The sequence below is a fragment of the Saccopteryx bilineata genome, chromosome 1, assembly GCF_036850765.1.
Source record: "Saccopteryx bilineata isolate mSacBil1 chromosome 1, mSacBil1_pri_phased_curated, whole genome shotgun sequence".
NCBI classification, from domain to species: Eukaryota; Metazoa; Chordata; class Mammalia; order Chiroptera; family Emballonuridae; genus Saccopteryx; species Saccopteryx bilineata.
Window position 1 is genome coordinate 373,847,867 of NC_089490.1, and position 23,447 is coordinate 373,871,313.

A 23,447-nucleotide genomic window follows, 5' to 3' on the forward strand; every position below is an offset into this window, starting at 1 on the left:
CAGTGAAACTGGTGCGGGTTTAGGTATTGGGTTATTCGTTTTTGTGGAGCCTCTTCTTTAGTGTTCTGGGAGATTCCTTTAGTACCAAAAAGAGAAACAGACAAATGACCATGTTTCTTCCCTTTCTTCCACAGGACGACCACAGCTTCTATTTATTGAGTATTTACTATGGAGGAGCAGGCCATGATACGTAATTTACATAAGTATGCTATTTAACCTCTACCATAACTCTATGAGGTAATAATTATTCTGTTGATTTAATTGAGATTTAGATAGAGAAAAAAAGCCTGCTCAATACCTTTAGCTCCCACCTCGCTTGGGAAGAATTCGAAGCCAGTCTTTTCTCCCTCCAAAGCCTGAAGCTCTTTACATCTCTGCTCAGGGAGAAGATTCTGCATCTCTTTTCAGTCATGGTATGAAGGGTTTTCTTCTTGGGACTGTTGTTTCTCAACTACTTAGGGTCTTGCAGCAGGAAGAAAAGTGTCACCGCACAGAAATCCAGGAATACTACCTCTCTTGGATGCATAAGTTGACTGCCCTATGCTATTTCTATGATGCTATTCAAAACAACGTACAGTATAGCCTATATCTATCCAGAGGGGTTTCCTATCCTTCTGTATGACCGTCTGTGGCTAGAAAATTATATTTCTCTTTTCTTTACACCATATAGCTGCAGGACATTTTGGAGGATTGTTGTTGAAAAAAGGAAAGACATCTATTAATGGAGTAAAAAATCAAATGGAATGTTCAGAAATTTACTTCTTTATACAATGTCTGTTCATGTATGTGCTTCCTAGGATTCTGGTCTTTCCAGCCAACCTGAAATATTTACAAACCCCCTTCCCATGATTCAGTGTGATTGAGATGTTCCTACTTTTATTCTCAACCTGTTCCCTTTCTGTGTTTTTCTTTACTTTGGCTCCTCACCCTTAACTTTTTCTCCTACTGTGTCCTTACTAAACATTATTTAAAATGCAGTGTCTGCCATAACTCTGGTATTCAGAGTCTAAAGTGGTAATTAAATATTAAGTTAATTTTAATTAAAAAATTAGTTTACATTTTTCCCATGATCAAATAAGTTTTTATTTATTTATTTTTTCAATTACAGTTGACATTTGATATTATAGTAGTTTCAGGTATAATGCATATAGTGGTTAGACATTTATATAATTTTTGAAGTTATCCTTCTGATAAGTCCCACCTGGCACTATACATGATTATTAAATATTATATTGCCTAACCACATAGTGGTGCAGTGGATAAAGCGTTGACCTGGGATGCTGAGAACCCACGTTCAAAACCCTGAGGTCACCAGCTTGAGGATGGGGTCACCTACTTGAGCATGGAATCACCAGCCTAAACATAGAATGATAGACATAACCTCGTGGTCACTGTCTTGAGCCTAAAGGTTGCTGACTTGAAGCCCAAGCTCACTTGCTTGAAGCCCAAGGTTGCTGGCTTGAGCAAGGGATCACTGGCTTGCCTTGAGCATCTTGCCCCACCGCTGCGAAGGCACGTATGAAAAGCAATTAATGAACTAAAGTGCCACAACTACGAGTTGATGCTTCTCATCTCTCTGCCTTCCTGTCTGTCTCTCTATATCTCTCTCTCACGAATATATATATATATATATATTATTGATTATATTCCTTATTCTGTACTTTACATCCCCATGACTATATTGTAACTACCAACTTGTACTTCTCTTTTTAATTTTTTTAATTTTTTTTATTTATTGATTTTTAGAGAGAGAGGAGTGAGAGAGAAAGAGAAAGAGAAGGGGGAGGATTAGGAAGCATCAACTCCCATATGTGCCTTGACCAGGCAAGCCCAAGGTTTCGAACCGGCAACCTCAGTGTTCCAGGTTGACGCTTTATCCCACTGCGCCACAGGTCAGGCCCGACTTATACTTCTTGATCCCTTCACCTTTTTCACCCAGCTCCCAACATGCTTCCCATCTGGTAACCATCAGTTGATTATCTGTAGTGATGAGTTTGTTTCTGTTTTGTTTATTTTGTTTTTTAGAGTCCACATATAAGTGAAATCGTATGGTATTTGTCTTTGTACTTAGCACAATACTCTTCAAGTCCATCCATGTTGCTACAAAGAATAAGATTTTGTTCCCTTTTATGGCCCAGTATTATTCCATTGTATATAGGTGTGTATCACATTTTCTTTCTCCAATCTTCCATCAATGGACACTTACATTGCTTCTATCTATATCTTGGCTATTGTAAATAACACTGCAATGAAGATAGGGAAGATATATCTTTTTGAATTAGTGTTTTAGAATTCTTTGTTTAAATACCGTACTCAGTAATGAGATTGCTACATTGTATGGAAGTTCGATTTTTCATTTCTTGAGGACCCTTAATACTGTTTTCCACAGTGGCTGTACCAGTCTGCAAAACCACCAGCAGTGCATGAGGGTTCCCTTTTCTCTACATCCTCGCCAGCACTTGTTTGTTGATTTACTAATAATAGCCCTTCTGACAGGTGTGAACTGATATCTCATTGCATTTTGATTTGCACTTCTCTGATAGAGATGATGAGCATCTTTTCATATGTCTATTGGCCATCTGTATGTCTTCTTTAGAGAAGTGTTTATTTTGATCCACTGCCCATTTTTTAATCAGATTTTTATTTTTTTGGTGTTAAGTTGTATGAGTTCTTTGTGTATTTTGGATGTTAACACTTCACCACATGTATTATTGGTGAATATCTCCTTCCATGCAATAGGTTGTCTTTTAGTTTTGTTGATGGTTTTTTTGCTATGAAAAAACTTTTTAATTTGATGTTGTCCCATTTGTCTATTTTTATTTTTTGTTCACTTTGCCTGAGGAGATATATCCCCCCACTAAAGAAAAAAAACTGCTAAAAGCAATGACAAAGAGTTTGCTGTGTGTGTTTTATTTTAAGAGATTTACGGTGTAAAGTGTTACCTTTACATCTTTAATCCATTTTGAGTTATAAAGTGAGTATGTATTATTTAATATTTAACTATGTGTTAAGTATCAGGCTAGGCCCCTTATAATATCATCTTTAATATTCACAAAACTTTATGAAATGGGCTTTTAAAAGAGTATCAATTCCACAACTGAGGAAGCTGATGTCCACTTGGATTAAACATTTAAAATTCTTAAAAGTAAAAATGACAGCCAGGGAGAGATACAGCCAACACCAGAACATGCATCTCTCTAAAGCTTATGCATTTTCCGTGGTGCCATGTTGCTTGTAAGTTAACTGCAAGTAAAATAGTTTGTAGTAATTTCTTATTTCTTGTCCTACCACCCTTGTTAAAGTGCTAGCTTCTTTTGGAATCAAGTTGCTCCTGTGGTCAATTTTAAGATTTGAGAGATTGTATAGATTGAAAGATCTCTAAAGAGAAAAGCTCTTTCAAGCTGTTGGAATCTAGACTGAAATAACCAATTTCTATCTATGCTCATGTTAGATAGGCTTAACCTAGAATAGCTTTTTGAGTGAAGTCATTGACCTCATTTTTATTCTTCCTCTAAACAGAACCATTTGGAAATAAGTGTATGTTTATCCTTGATTGTTTATTGTTGGTGTTCGTAAAGGTTTTACAGATTAGCTGTTTTGTGCCCTTATACAGTGTGTCCGTCAAGTCATGGTGCACTTTTGACCGGTCACAGGAAAGCAACAAAAGATGATAGAAATGTGAAATCTGCACCAAATAAAAGGAAAACTCTCCCAGTTTCATACCTACTCAGTGCAGTTCGATGTGGGCTCACGCACAGATTTTTTAGGTCTCCTTAGGTAGTATCCCGTATAGCCTCTACAGACTTGTCACTGACTGATGGCCTACCAGAACGGGGTTTCCCCACCAAACTGCCGGTTTCCTTCAACTGCTTATCCCACCGAGTAATGTTATTCCTATGTGGTGGCGCTTCGTTATAAATGTGCCGATATTCACATTGCACTTTGGTCACGGATTCGAATTTAGTGAGCCACAGAACACAGTGAACTTTTCTCTGTACTGCCCACATCTCGACTGGCATGGCTGTGGGCTGCTCCGCTGTATACACGGTGTTACATCATCATCTGCACATGCACACATGCTGTCACATCATCCTATAGAAACTGGGAGGGTTTTCCTTTTATTTGGTGCAGATTTCACATTTCTATCATCTTTTGTTGCTTTCCTGTGACCGTTCAAAAGTACACCATGACTTTACGGACACACTGTATTTATATAGAGAAATTTCCTTTGGTTTCTGTTGGCATTAATTTCCAAATACCACTATTGCTAACTGACAAAGCAAAAACCAACAAAATTCTCTCTTGACACTGTGAAGCCCATTTATATATGTGTCATGAAGTGTTTTTCAATGGGCTTTAAAAATGGCAAATTTATTTTCTCATAAAAAGAAAAGGTTCAAATAAGTAGGTTTTAACCTCATTGTTAGAACCTGTACAATTAACCAGGCATTTACTTCTCTCTCAGTGACAACCTTCCATGGCTTTGTTTTGGAAGTGAGGAGTCATTAATTTATCTAACAAATATAGGAATATCTACTATATATTAAGAACCATGATTGGCATTTGCTCTCAGCTCTTAGAGTCTAGCAGGGAAAAAATAGATCAAAAGGTAAATTACACAGGACATGGAGACGTGTTTACGACACCAAGTAGAGTCAGAGAAGTGAGGGCTAAGTCTCTGATATAAATAAACAGGGAGGGGGAAGATTTTCCTGTTAGATAAAGAGGAATAGGTTTCCCAGTAGGAGGGGGCAGCAAGGCTTGAAAGTACCAATATCAAAAAAGTATATATGAAGACAAATGGGAAAAGTTTGGAGCAAGGAGCTTTTGGAGTTGAACAGTGGAGACTGTGGAAGAGAAGGTAGTTGGGGTCCAGATGAAATCCCTGAGGGCCTTGCGAGCTAAAGTCGGGAATTTAGAATTCATTTTGTAGGCAAAGGGGTTACAACGAAGATGCTCAAGCGTACAAGTGAGACAAATCATTTCCCTTTTTCCTTCTAGAATAGAAACATGTAACACCAAAGAGATATTTACTAACTCTTTGGTCAATCAGGAGGGGCAGTGGGTGAGGTAGTACAGGCACCACTCCATAATACAGAGAGAGAACCAATTCCATCTATCTCCCTGCCCCAGTTTGATTTGCATTTAGCTTCTCTGATTGAAGTGAATTGGTTTGAACAATTGCAAAGTGGCTCTTTGGATCAATCTTTTCGGCAAGGCAGACAGGAACCCCTTTATGTTTTATTTTTATTAAATAACTTACTAGTGACTTACCAGGAGAAGCCCAACTGTATATCCACTTCCAGACATTCCTAAGAGATTGCATCCTAGACTTTCATTCACATTAGCAGCCTTTTTAAGGAGTTTGTGTTTTTGTATTTTTCTTCTTCCCACAGTCTCAAGAGAGGAGGGAAATCCTGTCTGTTATACAATGTAACTAATTGCCTAATGGGTCATGGCATATTTCTGCAAAGGCAGAGGTCAAGGGAATTTGGAAGGAAACAAAAAAATGGCATTGAAATGTGATGTGTCAGTGGAAAAGAGAGAAGCACGGAGTCTGAGGGAAGAGAGAAGCAGGGTGACCATTTTTGGGGTTCTACCTCCGATCATCAGTTATTAATACTAAACTCTATAATGTGTTAATGGAAATTTTTTCAAAGAGAATGTTCAAAAGGAACAGGACTGGATGTTTTAAATTATATAAACAAAAAATAAATTAATAAAGTGAAAGCCATCTTTCGGAAGGAAAAAAAAACCTTTTAAAATGTGACTCAGTCCATTCAATTCAACAAATATTTATTGAACTTTGCTTGTGTGTCCTTGAGGATTCCAGTGTCTCTTGGAAGGGATGGACATGTGACTCACTTGCTATGAAACTGTGTTGTAAGAAAGATGTATAAATTGCTATGGATACACAGAGACAAAGATCATTAAATTGGCCTGTTAATGCCTGGCAAGGGTTTGAAGTAGAAATACTTCCTTGCACATTTAAGCTAACACTTGAAGAATGACTTGGAATTTTCCAGGAATGACAAAAGAAGGTGTGGGAAGAGGGAACAGTAAGGGCAAAAGCTTGAAGAATGGAAGTATCCAACCCATTCTGAAAATTGCTCCTTATCTTCTGGTCCTGGACTCTAGGATTTGTGAAAAAAAGAGGCCTGGGAGGAGGGTGGTAGGTAGAGATAGAGTATCAGTGAGAATTCTCTGGTTAGAAGCAATAGAAACTGATGGAATAACCATGCCAAACATATACATACACATTCACACATGCGCACATACTTTATTGGACACATATAGTGCTACTTGCTAATTAAATGTTGAGAACCACTATTTAAGATAGATAGGAACTGGGCACCGGAGATTAACGGCAGCCTCTTCAGGCAGCCCCAATTGGAGAACCATTTTCAGTGCTCCCCCTATCCCTTACACATCAGAGTTCAGTGAGACAGCATCTACTTGGTATAACTTATACACTGCTTATCTTGGAGAGAGCAGGGTCCTTTGAGAGAGAGTCCTGTCAAGCTTTATTCCTGGGGGAAAGTAGACTCTCTAATCTATTTGGTTGCTCTTACCCAAATAGATGGAAACAGATACTGGCCAGAAAAGTGACCAGTGTCCATTATAAATAAGATTGAGCCAATCGTGAAGGGTCTTATATGTGAGCTGAGACTTCTGAAGCATATTTTAGAGACAACAAGGCTTCATGGGGCATTGTCAGTTGGGGGATTGAAAAGGGAAGAATCAAAGGAGACAGCAGAGTTTTACTTCTGATGAATTTATGGCTAATGAAAATTTATTAAAATAGGTCTTCAAGGATGGTAACAAGTCTATTTTGATATGCCTGACAGATAAGTAGGGTGGAGATGTACCTTGAATGTAGGGAAATACATTTAAAGTTTATATGTCAGACAGACCTATGATAAATTGAAATATCTCCAGAACCATTTTATTAAACATGTGGTAATCCATTCATGTCTTGTCCGAAACTTACTGATTGATAGTCTCTCTGATCTAGAAAATCATTCAAACCAAGGAAATAAAAAAATATATATGAATAGGCAAAATGAATGCTATAGGTCCAATGCCAATGCTAATAAATCATTTTAATCATGAGAAATTCCCTTAAAGACTTCTCTCAGAGATAATTAATTTCACATTAGAAATGATTAGTATGATTAAAAGTATCTGCTTTGTTAGTCCATAGAAGATTAGGGACAGCACATTATAAGTGAATGTGAGTGTGAGATATACTGCTAACAGTGTAAAATGATGGCCTTTATTGAAGAAGAAGAAGAGAAAATACTGTTTCAAATACTGAAATGCTCTAAAGACCATATAGCATGGAGGAAAGCCTTCTTATGCTGATGAATGATCCATAGGTCATCACTTAAGGCAATGCAGGGTAGGTTATGCTGTAGAACAAACACTACCAAAAACTCAGGGACTTAACACCACAGGAGATGATTCCTCACTCAAAGACTATTTCTGGTCTCAGTGGCTCTCCCAGGCTACTCACCTTCATGTGGTGTCTCATTGATTTTGGCTACTGGACACTGGACCCCTACCTGGCAGCACACTTACCCCTGAATGCCATGGCCAGGGAGAACTGTCCTTGGAGGGCTTCCCTCTTGGCCAGGTACTGCTTTACTCGAAGGTGACACACATACACACACATCTTCCACTGGGGAGAACGAAACACAAGACCCTGTGGAAGGGCAAAGGGAGTGTAATGTTACCTTATGCCAGGAGGAGAGTCAAACCAGAGATGAGGGACTCAGGGAGATTTCCTGTAGGCATTCCTGTACTGTGTCCTAGCGGGATCATTTCAGTTTACAACACTGAAGTCATCTCAGCAACGTTCAGTTGCGTTTGATTATATTTTGCTGTAGAAGAAAAGAAACAATATAAATCACCATTTTATTTCATTTCTGCAGAGGTGCAGAGTGACTCCGCTCATTGCACACTATCATCATTTGTCTGTGCAAGACCATCTGAAGTATTTTACAAAGGTTTCTACCAATCATGATGAAAAAGAAAGTCTTGCTTTACCTAGAACAGGAGTTGACAACCTTTTTTTACTCAACAGGGCCAGATACTAAATATTTTTAACTTTGTGGGACACCCATACAGTCTCTGTCTCAGCTACACAACTCCATCATTGTAGTGTGACAATATGCAATCTCCTGGGTGTGTTCCCATATAAGGTGATTTATAAAAATAGCTGGTAGGCTAGATTCAACCCACGACCCACAGTTTACCATCCCATGGTCTAGAAAGTTTACTTGTGAGCCTCTTTGTAAAAACCCCATGGTTCCACAAGGACCCTTTTGAAAATTATGAAATATGGGTCTTTTTAAAATTCATCATCAGGCTTCAGGCAGATCACACTAACTCATATTCCTCAAAGGCTATCATCTGCCTGTGCTTTTATCTCCATTCTTTTTCCTTCTAAGAACATCCTCTCTTTATCAGTTTAACTCCCTCTTTGGGGACCAGATCAAATTCTACTTCCTCTCTGAGGCTTTGCCATAGGGGTTCAACCACCATTGAGACTCCTTTGTGCTCCAAACTGTCCGGCTTAGCGTCTCTCTGTCTTATTGTTCTTTTCGGATATCTCCTCTATTTTCGACTGGATTTCAAGGTCCTCAGTGACCAGAACCATATCCTGGATTTTATTTCATGACCTCACACAAAATAGATACTTTTCACCCTCCTTCTCATCACAGCCAAGCTTCTGGGAAGATCTGGCCTCACTGGCTCTATTTCTTTCTTCCTACTTATTAATGTTCTTAATGTCACTTGCCTCCTACCCTCCCCTTTACACTAACATTGCTCTTGATGGCATTGCCCAGGAGCTCTTGATGGCTTTTTTTTTATTTATAAGAAATGGTCCATTTGCTATTTTTTTATCAAAATCTTTCAGCAGCATCGACACTAATGACCTGATGTGCTTTCTTCCTTTGACTCCTTGGTATCACACTTTCTTGGTTTTTTCCTCCCTTATTTCATTCTCCTTCCTGAGAACTTCTCCATCTCACCCTATAAATATTGATGCTTTTAAGGAGTCCTGTACCTTCTCTTTTTATTTTGCACATACTTCCAGAATAGTATTATTACCTCTGTATCTTTAATTAACTTTCATATCCCGATGACTCCCAAATCTATTTTTCTTACTCAAGTCTCTTTTCTGAGCTCCACACCTATAACTTAACTGCTTATGAGACATCTCCACTGCATAACTTAGAAGCCTCCTACACTTCATGTGTCTATGACAAAAACCCTTCATCTTTCCCTTTGTCCTATATTTTCCTCTGTAGTGAATGGCACCACCATCTACTGGTTGCCACAGAAAAACTTGGCAAACATCCTCGCTACCTCTGCCCCCACTGAGGTGCTTCTTTGATTTGAGTGCTGTTCTCATCTCAAATCATTCTTCTCTGGCTCATCCTTTATCACAGCCAGTTCTCCTAACTGGTAGCCCACCTCCTGTCTAGTCATCTCAATCCATCCTACCTATCATGACCAGAACCATCTTCTAAAAGCCAAATCTAAGTAAGACACAGATTCATGGTGCATAAGTGCTAGGTCTTGCACACTCTGGGCTGACAACCTCTCAGCCTGAACTCCCTTGCCACCTTACCTTTTGGCTCTGACTAGCCAGTTTTACTCAGAGCATTCAGCTAGCATATTACTTCTTAAAAGAAGGTCCCCTGACCCTGTAGTGCTAGTGAGGTGACTGTGGGTATTCTTAAGGCCACTCCCAAATGCTTCCATTTTCCTCCTTTTTCAAACCTGGTTGAATTGCATATCCACTACTGTGAAGTAAACTGTAATCATGTGACTTGCATTGACCTATGAAGTGTAAGCAGAGGTATTATTTCTGTCTCTGCAGATTCCCCTAAGTGCTATTGTATGATTTGCCGTACCCTTTCTATCTCTCGGGGCCGCTGTCAAACTCCAGGTGGCCCCAGACTCTTACTCTGGGTCCTTGATTGAGAAGATTCAGTGCAGAGCTCCAGCCCTCTGGCAGCAATATGAGCTATCACTTTGGTGTTTTATAAACCACTATAATTTGGGGCTTGTTTGGATGCCTTGACTGAACCCAGCCTGTTTCTTCAAAATGTGTGGAGAGTAGGAGTGCAATTCACAGAATAGAAAAGAAATTCTTAAAGGGTGGTTGTCCCCTTTTTCCAAGAAATAGGTTCCTTTGTGTTCCTAAGCTAGTCTCAACCCCACCCTCAGTCTTTCCATATGTTCACGGTGCTGTGGTTCATCTACATCAGTGGTTCCCAAACCCCAGGCCCCGGTCCGTGAGCCATTTGGTACTGGTCCTCAGAGAAAGAATAAATAACTTACATTATTTCTGTTTTATTTATATTTAAGTCTGAACGCTGTTTTATTTTTAAAAAATGACCAGATTCCCTCTGTTACATCCATCTAAGACTCACTCTTGTCTCGGTTACGTGATATATTTATCCGTCCCACCCTAAAGGCTGGTCCGTGAAAATGTTTTCTGACATTAAATTGGGCTGTGGCCCAAAAAAGGTAGGGGACCACTGATCTACATGTTTGTAGGGGACTCAATTTTCTACCGACCTGCACCAGTTTCAGAGCCCCATTTGCCCTTGGCTATTTGCAAATAGTGTCTCTCTGTTCTGCTGCAGGTATAGTTTATCCTTCCAGGAGCTGGTGTGAAGCCTGCCTGTGCTGGGAGGTGGGTAAAACTGGAGGATCTGAGCTCAGTGGTCTGGATGCTGATGAAGCTGAGGCTATGTCCAGGCAAGATACAGGGAGCCTTTAACCTGCTGGGTGGAGGGGGAGCAGGGAGCTGCGTAGCGGTTGTGCTTTCTGCCCCAGGGAGGTCTTTAAAATTTTAAGTCCTTTTGAGGGAAAGTATATGTGACTTCCTTCTCTGGTGGCCTGGCCTGAAATTCTCCTTTTCCAGACACTGGCATTCTGCCTTTAAGGATCTCCCTAGACAGCTCTTCTAAGTGATCATTAGCGCCCCTTGGCTTCCTATTTTCTGTAGAAGGCATCTGAGGGAGGAGGCACCATGGAGCTGCTGAAATACGCCCGGACTCATCTTGACTCTCCGGATTTCTTCCTCTGATCCCTCTGATCATGGTGGGCTCGTGTGCTAATGGCACAGGTAGGAGGGTGGGGTGTGGGGGAGCCTGGGCGGCGGCATCATTAAGACAGCAGGGAAGGGTTGTGGTGTCTCAGAAACGCTTCTATTCTCAGCCTACACAGAGATTGAGCCGCATCACACCTCCATAGGCAACTCCCACCCGGCTGACTCAGAAAGACTCAGCTCCTCAGCCTCCGATAGAGGCTGCTAACTCCCCCCACTTCACTCCGCCTGTAGCTCATCTCCTGGAGCGCTGCCCAGCCTCCAGCTGTCTGACCTTTCCTCAGCTGTGCACGTTCTCTGAAGGTCTGGGTCCCCTTGTCCAGAGAAGTCCTCCTCACCGTCCGTCTGGAATTGCTCACCTCTATAAATCACGGAGGGTCTATACCTGTCTTGTCCCTTCCCTTCTTGTTTGCTGATTGAACTTGGTTTCATTCACTCAGGTGCAGAGTGTCTCCTCTGACCCGGAGGTTATATTAGGCACCAGGTATTCAGGGTAAAAAGATAGACTAGAGCAGTGGTAGTCAACCTGGTCCCTACCATCCACTAGTGGGCATTCCAGCTTTCATGGTGGGTGGTAGCAGAGCAGCCAAAGTATAAATAAAAAGATAGATTTAACTATAGGAAGTTGTTTTAGAAAGATTTATTCTGCCAAACTTAGCAAAAATCCGACATAAAGTACTTGGTAAGTCATTATTATTATTATATGCTTTAACTTGCTGTAACTCTGCTTGATAAATTTTATAAAGTAAAGTTACTTCCGTACTTTATAAATCACCGTGACTGCGGAACCGGTGGGCGGTTAGAAAATTTTACTACTAACAGAGATACAGAAGTGGGCGGAGGGTATAAAAAGGTTGACTACCCCTGGACTAGAGGAACTGTATGTTTCCATTGCAAGGGGCATGTGGGAGTGACAATACACAAGTAAATAAATTAATTTTCTGTGTACAATATGTACTATGAAGGAAATAGACAAGATAATAATATAGAGCCATTGGGAGTATTTCAGTAGGGTAGCCAAGAAAGAGTCCTCTGAAAGTGTGACATTTGAACTATGACTCGAAGGAACTAGATACAGAAAATTTCTTTAAAAAAATACACACACACACACACACACACACACACACGTTGCAGTTCACATTCTAAGTAAAACAGGTCCAGGAAGTTGTTGCTATTGGCTTACCTAGCTTGCAGATTGTCCGTGAGCCGCCCCTTACACGCTTGAACTTAACCTCAGCATGCAACTGAAACAGCACCCCAGACGTCTCACCCCAACGCTGCCGCTGCGGCTGCTGCTGTGCCCTGCACCACAGTGCTGTGGCGCGCTCCGCGGGCTCCCCATTCCTGCCCCTGACTAGGACTGGTTCTGCAAGATTTGCACATGCCTTTCTCTATCTTAATTTCTTAATCCATAAAATAAGGAGATTAAGTTACATGTATTTTTAATATTTTTTTCCTCCATCACAAATTCTGTGATTAGGACACACATTCGTAGGCTGAGGGCTCTTCCTGGGAAAGAGCACCAGGGAGTCAGGGTAAACACACAGGAGAGAAAAAATGAAGAAGTAGGGTCAAAGGTTTGCAGTGCAGCCACAAAAAAAGCCATTTCATTCCTCTGAGTAACTACACGCGTGCCAAATCTGGGACAGTAAAGCATGTTAGGTCACCTAATTTAGCTGGTTTATCAAATAAATGTCGATATAATGTCTTAGTCATGTCATCTTAAGAGATGAAGAGGTTGTCCATAAATCTGTGAAGAAATTCTATTAACTATTTAATAATATATGCAGGCATAAATTGCCAAAACACTGAAATTTCTCTAAGTGCCCCCAATGTAGGTTTCCTAGAGGGTGAAGGAGGATTATTTTAGACCTCTGCAAGTAACTCCTGGAGTCCCATAGTCAGCAAAGGAGCTATGTGATGGGGCATTCATATTGGCATCCAATTTGCATACAATTCCATACCATTCCAGGGCTCCACCTGACTTATTCATCATGATAGATGAATGTCTTTTGCTCTGTGAGTGTTTCCTGTTTAAGTGAAAGACTGAATCCCAACTGGCATTCATGGTTAGAGTTCTTTTTACATGGTGGAGGCAGAGGTTATAATAGATAATCAGGTTGAGAATTGACATTACTTTCTGCCACTGTATAAACATGATATAACCTTTTCAAAAGCTCCAGGGCTATTTTAAAGATTTTGAGAAAATGATAGAGTAAACATCATTTTCCAAATGTATTCACTTCATGCGTTTAGTCATTTATTTAGTCATGGATGTGTATGTGTGTGAGAGATGTCTTGTCATTCTAGTGTTATGTGGCACACCTTTTGGGCAATAATTAATTGAATTGAATCAGTTTCTGATACCTACCTGTTACTTTGGAGTCTCCAGCTTTTAAGGTAATACCTCATCCTAATTGATCTCACTACTGATTCACCTTGACTCACCAAACTTCTGAATTAAAAAACGTTAAAACCGCTTCTTGCATAAGAGCAAAGGGATTCATTAGACTTTAGAATCTTTAAAGTGCTTTTCAGATTTAAAACTTATACCTGTGCAATAAGAAAATGTGTTAAACTTTATTTGTCTCAAGATTCTCCAAAGTTATTTGATCAAGGATTTCCTTCTTTTCCTTTACTTAAAACCTTTTAATATATAATGAAAGGTACTTTGGGAAACTTTGCTCTATATAATTATACCTTGAGAAGTACTGCTTTGAATTAAGCACATTCCCAGGGACACCTTTATTTTGTGTATCCATTTTTCTTTGTTCTTGACATTCCTCCGACCAAGTTTGGGAGCAGAGTTTATTAAATGTTGCTAAGAGAGTGTCTAATATATTACATATGCTTAATAATCATTTGCTAAATTATACTGATGTTATAATAAAAACAACAGCATAATTATTAGTTAGTTGTATTCTTATTTACTTGTTAATGTGTAAAATATTCTTTCAGTATGTAGGAAAGTGCATGTTGGGCAGATAAAATATATTATGCTCACTTTGTTAAAGATGGCGCTGCCCATATGGAAGCCGTCGCCCAGGTGATATTAATGTGTGTTGGGGGCGGGCTGTGGGCAGGCAGGATCCTTGTAGCCTGGGGCTTGGTTTTAGGACTAAGCTTTTCCCACCCTTTTTGATGTGGGGTGGTGCAATCCCATCATGCCCCAGATAAGTGACTTTGTATTAGAGACTTCCCTATTTTGTATATTGGATTGAAGGTTTTGATTTCTAAACTATAAAATGGGGGCAGAATGAGAGCTTGCTCTCTTAGTTCCTGAGACTAGCATTAGAGGAGACAGCAGAGAGGAGAACAGAGAAAGGCCATGTGGAGGAGACCAGGAGAAGCAGCCAAAATGGTGGAGTGTTGAGTGAGAGGCCAGTTTGTGCAGAGTTTGTGCAGGGAGAAGGAAGGAGAAGGGAAACAGAGGTGAATAAGTCTGGTGAGCTAGAAACCTTTGATTCTAGGAAACTTGGATAAGTCAGTAGCTTCATGAGCACTGAATGTGAGTGGGTTTTGGAGCCCAGTGTGTGTTTTTACTTGCCCGCTGGGTACAAGCTAGAATTAAAGATGATGGCCCATCAGTTTTTGGCTCTGTTGTTTCTTTACCGACTATCCGAATCCAATGCGAACCTGCATGGTCCAGGCTGCTGTGATGGTAGCCCTGGCTACTGGCTTTACAGTGCAAAAAGAGGATTTTGAGTGTATAAGTACTGTTCAAAAAGTGTTCAGTACTTTTATTTGATTGTAAACAGTTCATTGCCATGGATTGGTCACAAATTCCAGGAAAGCTAGTCAAAGGGGTTATTATTTAGAAATGATGTTTTCCAGTTGGTATGATTTGGGTTTTTGACAATGAAAGGCAATACTTTTTCTTTTATTTATTTAATTTGAAATACATTTTTCAGTAATACATATGCCTTAAAGATATATTAGATAAATTAAACCTTCTTTAAAAGACCTAACAGTGTTCATTTAACCTATTAATACTTTGTCAGACAGAACTTTTTGAAACCATTTAAAAAATAGTTCAGGTAATATATAGTTGTGTTATGACTATAGAATATTACATAGCAGTTAAAATGAATATACTAGATATATATGTCTATAAGTATAAATATAAAAATTTTTCATAGAGCTATTGTACTGCAGAGTGCCACAAATGGTAACATTTATTGAAATAAAAGAAAGGACTTGCACAAAACAATTCCACGTATTGTTCTTGAGGCATAGTGGCCATTTTTTTATTAGTGATTTTAAAAGCATGTACTCTATTCAGAGTTAATGTGCATGAACTGAATCTGGCCTCACCACTATTGGTTGTGTGACCTGTGGAAAGTTCTTCAATTACTATTATTATTAGAGAAGCATTATAATACACATTGTGAACACAAAATTCACAAAGTGGGATTCATCCAGAGAGAAATAGAGAATAAGACAGGAAAACATAGCATAGGGGATTTTAATTTTATCTCCAATATTTTATTTTCTAAAAAAAGAGAAAGGTCAGTAGCATCTATTAAACCACACTAGCATTGGCTAATTTTAAGTGTCACACTCATAAATATATTTTATCTTACCTGGTGTACTTTTTTAATTAAAAAATTTAGACACAAACTTCAAAAAACAATAAAAGCAACAAAGGAAAAAAGCTCCAAATTATTTTGTAAACTCTCTTATTTGAGAAATGAAGCATTGTTAGTACTAGCGATGCCACTGGTAATAATTTTCAAGGAAAAAAGCAATCCAAATTGACTTTGAGCGATGGGCATACAACACAACAGTTCAAATGCTATAGAAATATTTACCTGAAATTTATGTACTCTATTGATCAATGTTACCCCATTAAATTTAATTTTCTAAATAAAAAAAAACCCAATTCTATATTGTTTAGAAAAAACTTAGTCATAACACTTTCATCAAGGTATGAAGTGAGTGACTTTTTTATTCTACTCAGTCCCATTTTCTTTCCAAATGATAACTAAATATGTTGGAGATTGCTAGTTGTCTCCCAGAAATCTTCTTACATAGTAACAGAAATTTTAGTTGGACTCAAGGCTATTAAGGAAGACTATATTTCCTGCCTCTTCTAAGTATGGCCAATTGTCTTAGTTCTAGAGAACTGGATGTGAACAGAGTTTAATCTGTGACTTTTGTGTCCTTCCCTTAAAGAGGAAGGACATATTCTTCCCTTCCCTTTTTCTCCTTTTTACTTGAGGAATGTGACCATGGTTTTAAGCCAAGAGATGGAACCTATGTATTAATAATGGCAAAGCAATGAGATAAAAGATTCCTAGGTCCCTGATGCCTTCAAGGAAGAGAGGTACTACACTGCTTGAACTTATATACAAGAAAGAAATACTTACTTTTTAAATTAAATTTATTGTGATGACATTGGTTAATAAAATCATAGGTGTCAAGTGTACAATTATATAATTGGTTAACAAAATTATATAGGTTTTAAGTGTACAATTCTATAATACATCATCTGTATATTGCATTGTGTGCCCATGACCTAAAGTGAAATCTTCTTCTGTCACCACATATTTGACCCCCTTTACCCTATTTAGCCCTCTTTCCCTCTGTAACCACCATACTATTGTTTGTGTCTATGAGTTTTTGTTTGTTGTTTTTCTTATTTGTTCATTTATTGCTTTCAGTTTTATATTCCATATAAGAGTGACATCATATGGTTCTTGATTTTTTTCTGTCTGACTTATTTCTTTTTTCTTTAATTTAATTTTATTTATTCATTTTAGAGAGGAGAGAGAGAGAGAGAGAGAGAGGAGAGAGAGACAGAGAGAGAGAAGGGGGGAGGAGCTGGAAGCATCAACTCCCATATGTGCCTTGACCAGGCAAGCCCAGGGTTTCGAACTAGTGACCTCAGCATTTCCAGGTCAACGCTTTATCCACTGCGCCACCACAGGTCAGGCCTGTCTGACTTATTTCACTTAGCATGATATTCTAAAGATCCATGCATGTTTCTGCAAATGGCTGTATTTCATCTTTTCTAACAGTTTTTAAACTTTAGTTTTCTGCTACTATACCTGAAGTAATATCATAGCTAACATGAGCACCTCATTTTGTTTATGGAATCGCTCTTATTAATCCATGTGTTGATGTAAAGTGCTGATTTTGCCTCTGGCTTAAGGAGTGGGCTTATGGCCAACTACACCAATACTGAATATATATTGGAATTATTGAAAGAGAGAGAGAGAAAAAAGCTTTCCTTCCTTAATAGCTTCCAAAGGGTAAGCTTCAAGCAAAGCATAGTGCTGTTGTTAGTCACTTTTTGTGCACAAACAAGGACCTACTTAAGAATAGAGCCCAATGAAGAACAGAAGTAAAAGAATGAGATTGATTCCCTAGTACATCATCTGAGTACTTAGATCTAGTTATGGCTGGAATTTTCTACAACCAAGATTTTCAGTCACTTGAAACAAAATTTCCTTTTTATTGCTTGTCAACACATGTCTCTAACATTTGCAACTAAAAATTCCTGTATAAAACAAGACTGATGCCATGTACTCTTTGGAGCCAGTACCCTTAGCTTTTTAGAATACTTTTTCTAGTATTTACTATGGTGTAACCACATCTCCCTTCCCCTACTCCAAAATTAGTATCTTAAAATAACAACTTATTGTTATTGCTCATTTTTCTGTGGGTCAGATGAGCTTATCTGGGTAGTTCTAGCTTGATTCCTCTCAAATTTTTCAGTCAAATGTCTCCTGGGGCTGAGGCATCAAAGACCCAACTGGGCTCAACATCCAGGGTAGTTTCTTGACTCACAAGTCAGACTTGTTACACGAGGGTTGCTTCTCCAGAATAAGCATATTAGAGATCAAGGTAGAAACTGCCGACCCAGCCTCAGAAGACATGCAGTATTCCTTGTGCTATATCTTCCTTATTTCAGAAAAATCCAAGTCCCAGCCTATATTCAAGGGGAGGTGATATAACAAGGGAATGAATACTGGAATATGTAGTTCATTGCAGGACTTCTTTAAAGACTAGGTGCTATAATTTTTTCCCCATTTTATCCTCAGAGGAAATGTCCAGTTTCTCTTTGTTGTCTGAATCAGTAGAATAACTGATCATTACTCTGTGTGGTGAAGCAAAGTTTGAGCACAAGTGATTGAAATAACGTCTGTGATTTTCATCCTTCCAATTGTAGTCCTCTCATCACATGGGTGTTATAGCCTTCCAGCTGCCCCATGGTACAAGGTTGCTTCTCTGCTAAAGCTTTTGTCATCTCTGGAACAGAACATACCACATTCTGAATCAAGCTCTGGATACAATATAAGCTTCTTTGAGGAAGTGCTAAATATTTCTTTATAACCCTCAGCTCTGTAGGTTTTAACATTGTTGTTTTTAGGGAGAATGTTTCCAGCTGGTAGGTTATAAATCTCCTGGTACAGGTGGAAAAAAATGTCCTTGATCATAAAAAAACAACCGGCTGGATTCTATGCTAATCAGAACAGACCTCATTCTCTGTGGGGGAAAAAAAGCTCTCAATGAAATACTTTGAGAGAAAAGCTATTTGAATGATTTTCCTGAATAACAGAAGGTCGAGTGCAGGAGAGCAGATTAAATCCAGTGAAAGAGACTAAGATGTTGAGAAAGACTGAATGTCCAGCTGGGATTCCTGCTACTCACAGGCTGGCAATAGAAACTTTGAGAAAATCTGGCCTTCTCAAAAAACAAGTTCTCCAGGGAAATTAAAGCAATTTCAACTGAGACAATGAATACACAAAATGGTCCCCACAATTAATAGGTGGAGATGTTGTCTAGAATTTTATAATATACATGTTGTAAGCCTTGCTCTGTTATTATATGCCATATATTTGAATGAGAACCTTAGCATGCCTGAGAGCTCGCCATTGATGGATACCAGTTTGGGGGGTTAATTGCCCTTAAAGCACATGATAAAGTAGTCATAAGTCTCTTAATAGAGCTATAATTTACCCAATGTCTGATTCTGTACCTTAGAGAGGCTCAAGCATGCCACATTGGTGTTGGATTTTCAGGGGCATGCTGGTTGAGGTAGTCTACCTGAGGTATATGAGACTAGGGAAATTAGATGGCATATGTCTAAAGGAAATTCCACCAGGAAATTCAAAAGTCAGAATCCCAGACACATCAAAGGTAAAAAATCTAGTGCAGTGGGGTGAAGAACAAGAAGAAAACATATGTGGATCAAACTAAGGGAGGAGAGGGCAAGAAGGAGCAAGGAGCCTTAGGACTAGTACCATGAACACAAGAAGTGCTTGTATGTCACTTTACATGCTAGTAGGTACATGGGGAATGATAATAAAATAATAATAACAAGAGAAGAAATAGCAAAACAACTATATTTAACGAGCAATTACTATGTGCTAGGTACAGTTTTGAGTGTTTATAGATGACCTCACTTAATTTTCAAAGCAACTCTATGAGGAAGGTACCAGTACTATTCTTATTTTGCAGATGAGAAAACTGAAACAAGAATGACTTATGAAGATTGCCCAACATCATGCATCTTTTATGTGGAGGGCAGAGCTAAAATTTGAATTTTTATCTATCTGATCTCAGAGTCTAGGCTCTTAATTACAATTTAAACTCTTAGCCTCCGATAATTAAATACACTTATGGTTTACAGGTGGGTCTTAAGTGATGAAGATGGATCTTAACTTTCCTGTGACAGTTCCCCCCCCTTGAATATTCTGTACAATTGCTTTGATAAGTACCCTTATACTTACTAGAAAATGATCACTCACTTTTGATTTGTGATAATGTCACATTTTTCTAGGGATCTTATTTCTATAATGACAACCCAAGCCATCAAATTGTTTAAGAAGATACCCGTGTCAACTATGTTGCTGTTCATTTACTTAGGATGTGGGGAGCCTGCAGCCTTCTCCTTCCCCATCATGTACAGTTTTCTGATGAGTCTTCTGTTTCCTCTGGAACCTGAATTGACTAGTCATTGAGTTGGGTCATGCATTTTTAGATCTGGCCTATCATCATAATCATCTGGAAGCCTATAAACAGTGCATCTGCATGGTCTTCCACTCCAGACCTTCTGAATCTTAATCTTCAGGATAGAGTCCCGTAATCTATATTTTTAACAGTTTTTCCTCCTCAGGCAACTGTAGTCTGTTTGACTTTTTCCCCCTCTCGAAGAGTAGAGTCTCACTCAGAATCCATTAAGTGTAAGAATAAATTATTGACCATGTCAAGACTTTAAGGCAACATGAGAAATGTGATACAACCAGGCTGAATGGGGAAATAGTTTAAGAACCAAGAGGTCCTTGAGTTTTAGGACAGTTTTAACAGCAGGGTTATCTCTGTCTCCTGTCCAGTGTGAGGCTCCACCACCACATGAGCCACCTTTTCTCACACGCACTGCTTCCTTTTTGACTTTCTCTTCAGATTTGAACTCTTACCCTTGCTCTTGAATTCAAGGGAGAAGATCTGATTGGTACAGTTTATCACTTTCATCTGATGGGCTGTATTCTTGAAGAAGCCCACCTCATAGCCCTCCACTTGGCCTACATATTGGCTGAAGTTGGCAAAATCTGGTCCAATCAACTGTGACAGAGGAGGAATAGTGACGTGGTAATGCATATTCCCTCCTACTATAAAAACAATAGTGCAAAAAAAAAAAATAAGTCAATAAATAAAAATTGTGATCTTCATAGGAATAGTGGGTAAGAACCCTAGAAGGTATCTGGTGTGCCAGGGCTTGATTTATCTGGCCTACACTATTCCTCCTCAGGGAATAAATTCCATGCAGTGATAACCTTAAACAAGCAGCTTCCTTCCTGATGGTGGCAACAGGGATTTGGTCAGGAGGAAATAAAGGTATATTTGAGACACTTGCCATTATTAAAAATGTATGGGTCCGAGCCTAATCTTTGGGCCATTGAATTTTGAGCCCATCACACAGTGTTGACAGTGGACATTAGATCCTTGGACCACCTGGGCAGCTGTATGCCTTGTCACCTTGTTAGAGTTAGTATTTCTTTCTCCTTTTCTCCTTTCTTTATCTTTCTCTCTCTCTCTCTCTTTTGTTTTTGCATTCTTCTAAAAGTTTTCAGCATTGAGAGCAAACTTTGACATAAGACTCTTTCTGTGCTATCAAGAAAGAAAAATCTATACATGTACAGAATTCTGAATGCTTTGTTGAGCAGAACTTAATTCACTTCAAGGTAATGACTGATTGGCTCTCTAAATGGGGTACTAATCATTTGTTTTGCATAGCTTATCTCCTTATGATAAGCAAAGATGGACTATTCTGAAGTCATTTCAGTTCTTACTGCTCTTACACCTGTATACTTCAGTTCCTTTGAGAAGCAGACACAAATACAGATTTAGATAAGCAAAAATTTTATTAGAAGAAGCAACTAAGAGAAAATAAAAAAGCTGATTAAATTGGCAGAATGTGACATAGGTCTAATCCTGGGTGAAGGAGAGAGGGAAGGGAGGAATGTGGGGAAGCATCCTACTAGGCTGCAGTGCAGTCCTAATGAAAGATAGGCAGGGAAATCAGGGAGTCAAGACAAAATTGCTCATCAGAAGAGCCCTTTCTGGCCCTGGCTCATTGGCTCAGTGGTAGAGCCACGGCCTGGCATGCAGAAGTCCCGGGTTCAATTCCCGGCCAGGGCACACAGGAGAAGCGCCCATCTGCTTCTCCACCCCTCCCCCTCTCCTTCCTCTCTGTCTCTCTCTTCCCCTCCCGCAGCGAGGCTCCATTGGAGCAAGGATGGCCTGGGCGCTGGGGATGGCTCCTTGGCCTCCGCCCCAGGCGCTAGAGTGGCTCTGGTCGCGACAGAGCGACGCCCCGGAGGGGCAGAGCATCACCCCCTGGTGGGCAGAGCGTCACCCCCTGGTGGGCGTGCTGGGTGGATCCCGGTCGGGTGCATGCGGGAGTCTGTCTGACTGTCTCTCCCTGTTTTCAGCTTCAAAAAAAATACAAAAAGAAGAAAAAAAAAGAGCCCTTTCTTTCCTAGGAATGGGCCTGCCTTAATATCTCTGCCTAACTTAGTACTCAGTCATTGGCGAGAAGTAGCCCATGGGAAATATGACCTTAATGCAAAATGTGGTGATGGAATTCAGAGCATCGGGACCATCAATTCATCATACTTCCCACAGTCAGATATCTGAGAGGCACATTCTCATGGCCATCAACAAAACCCATTCTTACAGGGCACTCTAAGACTTACATTCTTTTAGAAGAAATCTAAGTACTGTAGCAACTAGTGGGTCATTCACAATTGAAAAGTTCTGGAAAAAAATCAGCTGAGTTCAAAAACCATTAGTTTTAAAATGTAGATTTAATTATAATTCAAATATGGCAAGTCCCAAAATCAGAAGATGGTTGCTATTGAAAATATAACTCTTTATACTCAGATACCAAGAGGAGGGGACATACCATACCATGGGGCTCATATAAGGAAGCACTAAGAGGCAGAGAGAATGAGGGCGAAATGTGACTGAGAGCCTTTAGTATAGTTTCTGTGGGAAGGAATGAGCAAGACAAGATAAACAAAGTTAGGATTGACTAGTTTGAATCATTTTGATGGGCTCTGGAGCATAGGGGCTGGATGCAGTTGTTTATTTCCTGAATCTGGGGTGTTTAGAGCAGGAGATAGTGGCCCTGCATGTGAAAACTTGATAAAAGTGGGGGTATGGGCTCCGCACTGGTTGGTTTGCATATGAAAGGTATGCTGACAGACCATTCTTTTACTATTTCTAGAAATTGGCTAACCCAGGAAGGGGCAACCCCACCAGGGTTGACAAGACCTCAAGTTATTAAAGCATCAAATACAGAAACTAAAAAATAAGTTTATTACACCAAGGCTTTTTCCTATTTAGAAAGCTGGGTTTAACCTCTAAAATCTTTAGAAAAGCATCGGATTATAATGTTGTAAGCTACTCCAAATATTGAAAGCATTATACCATTCTCCATCTTGCTCCACTCTTATTCCTTGACCTCCCAGGTCTCTATCTTAGGTTATGTTTTTTTAACATCTGCCCATATCAACCTTTAAAGGACTATTTGAAATAAGTAACTCAAGGTGAAACTGGGTGTAAGTCCAAGGGCCAAAAGCAAAGAAAGTATTGCAGAGATATGAAAGAGGAGAGAAAATAGTTGTCATGGCAAGTGCCAACGAAGTGAAGAATGAACAAGAAATCCTTGTGGACTTGTTTTCCTGTCTAGCAGATGAGGAATATTTATTATGTGTCTAACCTGCCTCAGCTGCCATGACCACTAATTGCTGGATGTGCTGTCATGTTCCATTCCTGCATGCATGTAGAATTGGACCTGGTCATG